We start from the raw sequence: 10679 nt of genomic DNA on the forward strand, positions 1-10679 counted from the left end.
GGCTGGAGCTTTGGCCATCCAGCCAGCAAATACAAAGCACCTTGCCTGTCTCCGCCAAAAGCCTCGCCTTGGGACTGAATTATCTTCTCTTGGAGGTTAACAAGAGAACAAACAGGCTCTCCTTGTCTGCACTTCATTACCTTCCTACTCTCCCACTCGTTCTCTTTCTCGCCTTCTATTATTCTCTCCCTCCCACTCTCTCTCCCCCTACACACAGGGAGTTGTCACTGGCACGTGTCCTGACCTAGCAGATTTGAATTAACGACTGTTGCTATTGAGTTTTCAACCACGACCAATCTCAGTCAGCGATATTGAGGAGGGAGACAAACCGATAGCCGTAATGTCTTAGTGCAGCCAACATACGATGCTCAACCATGAAGGTACGATTTGGTGTTCCAGTGATATCTGTTGTCCGAGCAGCATGCTCCCTACATACAGAAATGTGCACACTGAGTCCCGTTGTTTAATGGGGAAACTCCATCATGCCTGCGTAGCTCTCTCTCGGCAGAGCTGAGCAAGTCTAGATATAGTATAGACAGATAAGTGTAGCTAGGTTGACTGAGTCTATATCGGCTAGGTACCTTTCATTCCTCAGACATGAACTTCTGAAAGTGCAAAAAGTTTTAAAGTTTTACAGCAAAAAAATGGGCAGAACATCAATTTTCTCCCTCTGACGTTTTTTTGGGGCAAGGCACTGTTGCATGGCACAGAGGGTACAGCAGGAACATTCATTTTCATGGCATTTAATTGCAGGCCGTCTCCGGCAGATGCACTCATTACATCATAATCTGTGAGAGGTCACCCAGGTCCATCTCTCAGGCGAGGGAGAGGAGAGAGAGGAGTGAATCTGCCTGTCAGGCTGATGAGCACTCATCAATCAGCCAGACACCGGTTTGGGCTGGGGAAGAGGAGGAAGAGGGACACTGGTCCACTTACTTAGCTGCCTGATGACTCAGGCTAATGGAAACTCCACCTTCAAATAGAGACAAGTTGCAGTAGGGGGCCCCACCGTACAATGTCGAGTTGGCCCATTAAAGTTAATATCAGGGAAAACACTCGATGTGCTACGGTAATCAATTATCTATTCTGTTCCGTTGACTTAAGATACAGTACAGGTAGGATTTGTCTGGTGTGTTTCTATTCTTTTCTTTTCATTTTTTGCGTTAGAACTTTTCATTCAGCATGCCAATACTGCAGTGATTGCAAATAGTTACAACTTGTATTTTTTTTTTATGTTCAAAGGCTCCTAAAAGTTACTAGTGGTGCAACAGTGACAATAGTGCGCCTCTAGCCTGCATGAGAACTGCTGTATTCATTGGTTTTAATTTTCCCTGTTGGGTCGGAACCTATGGCCAACACTTGGCTAATGGCTAGCTTACAGACATGATCGCAAGCTTACAGACAAGGCAGACATGAGGGGCAAACGACCTGACAGCAACTACTCCTCCATCTAAGCCACAGAAACAGAGAAATTTGGAGAGCAGACAGGTAAACAGGGAAAACAATATAGCCCCGGCCAAGATGGATTTGCGTTCACACAGTGAAGAGAACTGAGGGAGTTGAAGGGATTCAAAACCGACCAAACCAACCAAAACATAACTAGCTGGATAATATATATTTTTAAATATAAAGTTATATTATGCTATTTAGTTGTAAATATGTATGTGAGTAATATTTTGGGATGACTTGTTTTGATTGTTTTCAAGCCACACATGCAATAGTTCATATTAGCTAGCTAGCTAATGTTCGCTAGTAGCTTGTTAGCAGACTGTGACATTGGTTTGTTTAATTTGAATAAAAAATGTTGCTTCACTAGTTCGTCGTAACTAGCTAACTTGTGTGTGTATAATGTTATTTGACCTTGTGTTATATGTCTTTTGTCTGGTCTGAAAACCACTCTGTTATTGGCTAGCTAGCTAAATACTTCCGTTCCGCCTCTAGCCCTATTACAGGGGCTGAGTCACTGGCTTACTGGTGCTCTTTCATGCCGTCCCTAGGAGGGGTGCATCACTTGAGTGGGTTGAGTCACTGATGTGATCTTCCTGTCTGGTTTGGAGCCCACCCTTGGGCGGTGCCATGGCGGAGATCTTTGTGGGCTATACTCGGCCTTGTCTCAGGATGGTAAGTTGGTGCTTGAAGATATCCCTCTAGTGGTGTGGGGGCTGTGCTTTGGCAAAGTGGGTGGGGTTATATCCTTCCTGTTGGGCCCTGTCCGGGGGCATCATCGGATGGGGCCACAGTGTCTCCTGACCCCTCCTGTCTCAGCCTCCAGTATTTATGCTGCAGTAGTTTATGTGTCGGGGGGCTAGGGTCAGTTTGTTATATCTGGAGTACTTCTCCTGTCTTATCCGGTGTCCTGTGTGAATTTAAGTATGCTCTCTCTAATTCTCTCTTTCTTTCTTTCTTTCTTTCTCTCGAAGGACCTGAGCCATAGGACCATGCCTCAGGACTACCTGGCATGATGACTCCTTGCTGTCCCCAGTCAACCTGGCCGTGCTGCTGCTTCAGTTTCAACTGTTCTGCCTGCGGCTATGGAATCCTGACCTGTTCACCGGATGTGCTACCTGTCCCAGACCTATTATTTGACCATGCTGGTCATTTATGAACATTTGAACATCTTGGCCATGTTCTGTTATAATCTCCACCCGGCACAGCCAGAAGAGGACTGGCCACCCCTAATAGCCTGGTTCCTCTCTAGGTTTTTTCCTAGGTTTTGGCCTTTCTAGGGAGTTTTTCCTAGCCAACGTGCTTCAACACCTGCATTGCTTGCTGTTTGGGGTTTTAGGCTGGGTTTCTGTACAGCAATTTGAGATATCAGCTGATGTACGAAGGGCTATATAAATACATTTTATTTGATTCGATGATATGACCCACTGAAGAGATGAGTCTTCAGTAAAGACTTAAAGGTTGAGACCGAGTCTGCGTCTCTCACGTGGGTAGGCAGACCATTCCATAAAAATGGAGCTCTATAGGAGAAAGCCCTGCCTCCAGCTGTTTGCTTACAAATTCTAGGGACAATTAGGAGACCTGCATCTTGTGACCGTAGCGTACGTGTAGGTATGTACAGCAGGACCAAATCAGAAAGATAGGTAGGACCAAGCCCATGTAATGCTTTGTCGGTTAGCAGTAAAACCTTGAAATCAGCCCTTGCCTTAACAGGGAGCCAGTGTAGTGAGGCTAGCACTGGAGTAATATGATACTTTTTTTTGGTTCTAGTCAGGATTCTAGCAGCCGTATTTAGCACTAACTGAAGTTTATTTAGTGCTTTATCTGGGTAACCGGAAAGTAAATCATTGCAGTAGTCTAACGAAGAGGTATCAAAAGCATGGATTAATGTTTCTGCATAATTTTTGGACAGAAAGTTTGTGATTTTTGCAATGTTACATAGATGGAAAAAAGCTGTCCTTGAAACAGTCTTGATATGTTCGTCAAAAGAGAGGGTCCAGAGTAACGCCGAGGTCCTTCAGAGTTTTATTTGAGACGACTGTACAACCATCAAGATTAATTGTCAGATTCAACAGAAGATCTCTTTTGTTTCTTGGGACCTAAAACAAGCATCTCTGGTTTGAGTTTAAAAGTAGAATGTTTGCAGCCATCCACTTCCTTATTTCTGAAACACAGGCTTCTAGCGAGGGCAATTTTGGGGCTTCACCATGTTTCATTGAAATGTACAGCTGTGTGTCATCCGCATAGCAGTGAAAGTTAACATTATGTTTTTGAATGATATCCCCAAGAGGTAAAATATATAGTGAAAACAATAGTGGTCCTAAAACGGAATCTTGAGGAACACCGCAATTTACAGTTGATTTGTCAGAGGACAAACCCTTCACAGAGACAAACTGATATCTTTCCAACAGATAAGATCTAAACCAGGCCAGAACTTGTCCGTGTAGACCAATTGAGTTTCCAATCTCTCCAAAAGAATATGATGATCGATGGTATCAAAGCAGCACTAAGGTCTAGGAGCACGAGGACAGATGCAGAGCCTCGGTCTGACGCCATTAAAAGGTCATTTACCACCTTCACAAGTGCAGTCTCAATGGTATGATGGGGTCTAGACTGACTAGACTGAAGCATTTCATATACATTGTTTGTCTTCAGGAATGCAGTAAGTTGCTGCGCAACAGCTTTTTCAAAGATTTTTGAGAGGAATGGAAGATTCGACATAGGCCGGTAGTTTTTTATATTTTCTGGGTCAAGGTGTGGCTTTTTCAAGAGAGGCTTTATTACTGCCACTTTTAGTGAATTTGGTACACATCCAGTGGATAGAGAGCCATTTATTTAATCATGGGAGGGCCAAGCACAGGAAGCAGCTCTTTCAGTAGTTTAGTTGGAATAGGGTCCAGTATGCAGCTTGAAGGTTTAGAGGCCATGATTATTTTCATCATTGTGTCAAGAGATATAGTACTAAAACACTTGAGTGTCTCTCTTGATCCTAGGTCCTGGCAGAGTTGTGCAGACTCAGGACAACTGAGCTTTGGAGGAATACGCAGATTTAAGTCCGTAATTTGCTTTCTAATGATCATGATCTTTTCCTCAAAGAAGTTCATGAATTTATTACTGCTGAAGTGAAAGCCATCCTCAGTTGGGGAATGCTACTTTTTAGTTAGCATTGCGACGGTATCAAAAATAAATTTAGGATTGTTCTTATTTTCCTCAATTAAGTTGGAAAAATAGGATGATCGAGCAGCAGTGAGGGCTCTTCGATACTGCACAGTACTGTCTTTCCAAGCTAGTCGGAAGACTTCCAGTTTGGTGTGGCGCCATTTCCGTTCCAATTTTCTGGAAGCTTGCTTCAGAGCTCGGGTATTTTCTGTATACCAGGGAGCTAGTTTCTGATGACAAATGTTTTTAGTTTTTAGGGGTGCAACTGCATCTTGGGTATTGCGCAAGGTTCAATTGAGTTCCTCAGTTAGGTGGTTATTAGCCTTTTAAATGAGCCTTTTAAAATTATAAACTTGGATTAGCTAAAACAACCTGCCATTTGAACACAGGAGTGATGGTTGCTGATAATGGGCCTCTGTATGCCTATGTAGATATTCCATTAAAAATCAGCTATTTCCAGCTACAATAGTCATTTACAACATTAACAATGTCTACACTGTATTTTTTTAAATCAATTTGATTTTCTTTTAATATACAAAAAATTTGATTTTCTTTCAAAAACAAGGATATTTCTAAAGTGCCCTCAAACTTTTCGAAGGTAGTATTACAACCATTACCTCGACTAACCGGTGCCTCCGCACATTGACTCTGTACCGGTACCCCCATGTAATTGTTATCGTATCGGCATCCATAGTCTTAAATTTCTTGTTTCTGTTGGGTTGTCACTAGTTACCACAGTTACCAAAGTCTCAGAGCGGATGTTGAGGCTGCGTCATCCCAGCTGTGACTACCAATGAGATCTGGGGTTTCTGGGATATTGTATTCAAATCTAGAAAAAAACGGCATTCTTGCCAGAGGGGGCTCATCGTTACATAATGCAGGTTTTAGTGGTTTTATTTTCATTAAGATACTTTTAGTATTTTTATTCTACCGTATTGACATTGCACTAATTAGATCCACTGAAATGTGATTTTAATGCAGTTAACCTCATCAACAGCGTGGAACAATGTATTTGATATACTGGGGTTAATTCTGATGCATTTATATTGATGTAATGGATTTGGATAACTTTATAAGTATTTGGTACTAGAATAGATCCCCATTATCATCTGTTCACATAAATGTCCTGTACGTACTGGAAACTGGAAATGCACTGCGTTAATTCATACTTATTCACCAATATCCATGGTAATCTGAACATCACATTTACATTTTATTGTAGGTTGGAAGTATTTATTTTCCACCTGCAGTGAATCCTGATGATGGAAAATAATTGAGGCCCTCCATGTAGAGCTCTATTGCTGAAATATGAGAAGCTAAAACAGGATTGTTCAAACTACTCCAGTGTAATACTAATGGGATACTGTTGGGATTACCTGTGTTTTCCCAGGGTCAATGTTCTCTCCATCTGTTCTTGTTCACCCAATCAACCTTTCTCTACAACCATTTCTACATTCCTACAATTTCTACAGATTAATGTCACAATTAGGTGGTTTGATTGCGGTGAATCTGGCAATCCAAGGAGGTCAGTTGTAGGTTACCATTGATATTATCACCATAGATGCCACCAATTTCATTTCAAAGGGTTACCCAACTCATTTGGCCATGTCAGTTATTGAGCATACATACTCCAGTGTGAAGTTTGGCAAAGGCATGACCATTGCATTTCTAAATGGCATGTCTAAGGGATAGGCAGTATGTGCATAAGACTCTATAGAATAATATATACAGTATATTTTGCAATCATTTCAGCTCAACTGAAAGGTGTTACATAATCTGATTGAGGTGACAAAGTCACTAATAATCTAATACCATGTCTGTTCAGAGAATCCTTTTTCATGAACCCATAAAACCGACAGTTATCCAGGAATAAGAATAGACTTTTCTGTCTGTAAATGCCATCTGAAGTAGCAATATCCTTTCGTGCCAATATATTTTTGTTCTGAATATTCTAATTTCCACTTTGAGAGAGAGGACACCCTTTGGTGTGATAGGGCAAACCGCTGATATTGAAAGTTTATTATGTAAAGCTTTAGTTTTGTTCTTCTGAGACTTGCTTCCCTTTTAAAATGTTCAACTGTACTACCGTATACGTCTAGGGAGCCATAAAACACCATAGGATGATAAAACACATTGGCCGGGGAACAGGTATGGGCTGATCGCTTGTTGCGTGTGATACAAACTCATCCTTCTGATAGATGGATATGGAGATCGATCAATGTGTTAGCACTTCATAGTTCTTTAACAGGCTGACATATTGATGGATTTATTGTACTATATCTCATTTGACCACTCAAGTTATAAATGAGTATGTGTACCTCGAGCTGTGCTCTTCGGCTTTGCATGAATGCATTTGGGTAATTACTATTCTCTCATCATACGCCCATGGATGGTCCCCCAGATATGATCAATGATCAGATACTATACATTTTTAAGCTCCGGCCAGCCCACACTTAAAATACAAACCATGTCAAATATTTAGAAACAACAGAGTGTTCTTATTGAATGGGGGAAAAAATTGTGAAAATGTACTTTTCTGTCCATTAGACAACATTGTAAGTAAATGCCATTGAGTGAACCTGAGTCAATAGAAATAAGTCCTGTCCATGGTTAAGAATGTTAATGGAGAATGATGCACTATCTAGTTAACTGCACCCTTATCAGGTAGGAATTCCATGTGTATACATGTGTCCCCTGTAAGATGAATAGCCTCTGATCACTTTGCCTGGGAAGGAAACCCCGAGCCGCTCAGTAAGTCTGCCCTCGTAGAGATTAGTCAGCATTTTTCACCATGATGGATTTTACCCCTGGATAGTGAAATGGAATCCATTTACCATATGGCATTGACTCCCTGATCCTAGGAAACCAATCTGTTTGAAATGCAGGAGCATGTTTTGCTACTGTATGCTATTTGATGAACAGGTAAAAGAGTATGTGTTTTGACTGTTTGACTGAAAACACCTCATTTTAAACAATTACCTTAAATGTATTCACTGATGCAATGTAAACACAGAATATTTGTTTTATTGCAGAAACAAGAGCAGTGTAAACATAGTCTGAAAACAGCCTCAGGTCTTTTGCTTATGCACATTAGCTTAAGGCCTGGCATACAAACCAGGCCTTAACAGTTGTATTGCAACTATTAATTGGCAAAAAGGTGAACAAGTATTTCAAATGCCCTACCTGTGATACATATTCCGGTAGTGTGGATATGACAATTTACATTTCGCTTTTTGGCATCTAATTATAATAATATGAATATATCATTTTTCTGTTTTCTAAGAATTGTTGCATTAATGAAACTTAATTTTGTTTAATCTGAAATAAAGTTTGATTCTAAAGTAGTGACTCTCTTGTATGTTAGATTCAATTTCCACAAGAGTGGGGTGAACACAGTGAAGTATATTGTGAAGCCATCTGAGTGCTCAGTCAACACTGGAAATGTAACAATGTACCAATTCCGTGAACTGCTCCAATGTATTTCTTCACATGCTGAGCTCTGATCCAATGTGAGTGGGCATGCTGCACCTAGCCAGGGGGTCGCATGTGCACTTTGGATGGCTACCTCACTGTCACTTTGACAATTGGATTGATTAGACAAGGAAGTTTCCAACAGGCTAGCTCCTATTGGTTTTATCTCTGTAGGAGGGCTAAGTGCCAACTGTCCAACAAGTTGACAGTTCAAAGGTTAAGCAATACATGGTTAAAGGGGATATTCAACTAGATATTTGTGATGATGGCATTCATGTAATTAGAGCCAGGTACAATAGGACAGAACATACTCACTGATTGATGGTGCATTTTAAGAAATGTGTCACTGTTTGTAACCTGTCGCAAGCATGGACATAAAACAGCATATCTGAAAACATTTTATAATATCCTCCAAACCATCCACTGTTCTGGAGTCATTTCGCTTTTTCTCATGACTGAATAACTGCCAAATGATTGGATGAACCACAGATACAAGGAGATACAAAGTGACCAATAGCATCACAGAGTCACATCGGGCTGACGTGTCTTTGACTTGTAGAGCATGACTGCTCCGTACGTGCTGAATCTTGGCTGTTGCATGACTAGACAAAGTGCTTTTGACACCTGGTTTTACAGTCCACATCGGACCATGTCAGCAGACTGAATTGAGTCTAGCTTGCATTTCATTGCTCTTTTAAATTCTGTCATTACACATAGATCCCAGGGCAAAGCACATCAGTAATATGGCTGGGGAACAAATGTCCAAGCTAGAGGGAACTGTCACATATCCACTGGCTGATGAAGCTAAAGGATGAGTCAGCTTTGCTGCTTTAAGCGCAGAGACTTCGTAATAACACTCACTTTGTAACACATTGATATACAGTTTATCATTCATATATACTGTTTTATGTTTAGTGCTGTTTTATATTCTGTTGTGGTCAATCATGTTAACCTATCCCTTTGAGGCAGAGTGAGACTGAAATATCATGCACTATTGCATGCATCTAGAGCCCAATGTATACATTTTGTGCAGCCATGCGGTGCTAGGTTTGCACCTGTTAGTGCCATAAGGGAACGGCTAAATAAGCGAGCTAGATCATGACACTTTATTTAGGTTCCAAGACTGTGTTGCATTTTTATTCACTTTCTCAATTTTTTTCAACCTTTATAACATATTCTGCTCCCCAAACAGGTGAAAACGTTGCAAAATAAATGATAAGTCTTTAAATAATTTCAGGAGTATCTGCCACACTGTTCTCACTGCTATCACTGTGAGAACAGGATCAGATCTCTCTCTTCTCTCCTCACAACTTCCTCCCCTTCTGCTCCTAGATCATACACTGTCTGCTGAACCCAGCTTCTTCAACGAGGAATCCAGATACACTATCGAGGTGCTAAATGATTCCACTAGGCCACCACACCACCCGTGAACTGAGTGATTCTGCTTCCTTAGTAAACAAAATGTCCGGACAATGCAGCTCGCCGCGTGACGCCAAAGCGGAGAGGAGAAGGAGGCCAAGGCTATTAAGGCAGTGTTTAATGGTCTACAGCTGGGTTATTCCACCTCAAAAAGCACAAAATAAAGGACTTTGATACCCATCATCTCAGATTATTCTGAAATCGTTTCTGTTGATAGAAAGATTAGCATTCCTGAACATTAGTTTGTTGAAATATAATTGGATCTCTGATACATTAAGATAATTGACAGCACCCATTGGACATTTGAATTGACAGGATTCATATAATATATTATAAATATAGTACCTAACATCCGATTTGCATCCGATTCCACCCCGACAGTGAGTATATAGTATCATTTCTCTATGTCTGACATGTTGTGTGGAACTATGGCTCGGAGGTTTGTTTCTTCATCCCATGTAATGTTTTCTCAGTGAATTTGTTTGTTTTTTTCCCTCTGTTCAGAGAAATTAGTCATTGAAGTTGTCAGGTTCATGTTCCATCCTACGTCCTGATATTACCAGTCTCTGACCACTAAATGCTAAATGGTGCTGTTCCCTCTATTAAGTGAATAGCACCGCCCCCTCAAAGTTAATGGATAGTTCACCCAAATTACAAAATTACATATTGGTTTCCTTAGCCTGTAAGCAGCCTATGGACAAGGTATGACAACAACCCATGCTTTAATTTCGATGGCCACTGTTTAAAATGCTAACTTTTTCCACATTGTGATATAATTCCAATGCAAGTCAATGGTTCCTATATTAGCATTTTCACACTTCACATCCAAATCATCATAATGTATCAAAAATGTAGTGTGTAACTCAATGATGTTACTTATAGATGATTTGGATATGAAGTGTGAAAATGCAAATATAGGTAGATTTGTGCCAAAAATGCAAAAAAAGTTAGCCTTTGAAACATTGGCTAGGAAACCAAAACCAAAGAATAGGTTGCTGTCGTACCTAGTCCATAGACTGTTTACAGGCTAATAAAACTACATTTTGTCATTTTGTAGTTTGGGTGAACTATCCATTTAACATTAACGGGGGGGATTATTATTTGATTTTTGTATCACCTAATAGCAGGAACAGTCCCATCGAGTGGTCAGAACCTGTTAATATCAAATAAAATACAATTAGATT

Source organism: Oncorhynchus mykiss, chromosome 20, assembly GCF_057628025.1.
Source record: "Oncorhynchus mykiss isolate SJ-2025 chromosome 20, ASM5762802v1, whole genome shotgun sequence".
NCBI lineage: Eukaryota > Metazoa > Chordata > Actinopteri > Salmoniformes > Salmonidae > Oncorhynchus > Oncorhynchus mykiss.